This window comes from Montipora foliosa, chromosome 1, assembly GCF_036669935.1.
Source record: "Montipora foliosa isolate CH-2021 chromosome 1, ASM3666993v2, whole genome shotgun sequence".
In the NCBI taxonomy this organism is placed as follows: Eukaryota; Metazoa; Cnidaria; class Anthozoa; order Scleractinia; family Acroporidae; genus Montipora; species Montipora foliosa.
In genome coordinates this window covers 72,636,105-72,637,042 of record NC_090869.1, presented here as the reverse complement: position 1 = coordinate 72,637,042, position 938 = coordinate 72,636,105, and positions in this window count along the sequence as shown.

Below are 938 nucleotides of genomic sequence, written 5' to 3'. Positions count from 1 at the left end.
CGTCACGCGAGTAAACCAGTGGAAAAACACCTCCTCTGTGCTGCAATGGTTCAAACAGTTGCCTAACAAACAGAGGTGTGCTTTCATAACCTTCGATGTAGTGGAATTCTACCCTTCCATATCAGAGACACTACTCCAGCGTGCCCTTGACTTCGCAGCCAATTATGTGACCATTTCAGATGATGATCGTCACATAATCTTACAAGCTAAACAATCCCTTCTTTTCAACAACGGAAACCCTTGGCAAAAGAGAAACACCGGTACGCTCTTCGACGTCACTATGGGTAGTTATGATGGAGCTGAAACGTGTGAATTAGTAGGGATCTACATGCTCTCGAAGCTTAAAGCAATTTCTCACGGCATGGAAATTGGGCTTTACAGAGATGACGGCTTAGCAGTAATCGACCAAACCCCACAAAAAATCGAAAGAATCAAAAAAAGAAATATGCAAAGTGTTCGCCAAAAACAACCTACGCATTACTGTTGAGGCCAACAAAAACGTCGTACTAAATTTCCTTGACGTAACATTAGACTTAACCACTGAGAAGTACAAGCCATATTCGAAGCCTGCAACAACTCCGCTCTATGTCCACAGCAAATCTAACCATCCCCCTTGCATAATAAAGAACATCCCTGAAGCAATTAACAAGAGATTATCTGAAATCTCACCAGACGAGGAAGCCTTCAAAGAGGCAGCACCGCCCTACCAAGAAGCGTTGCAGAAAAGCGGTTATTCATACACCCTCAAATTCACCCCACCACAGCAGTCACCAAAATCCACCACTCACAAGAGAAAGAGGCAAAGAAACATAATTTGGTTCAACCCACCATTTAGTAAAAATGTTCAAACCAACATAGGAAGAGAATTTCGAAATTTGATCCAGAGGTGCTTCCCACCGAACCATAAATTAAGAATGAAGGGGTAGTTTCTAAAGAAA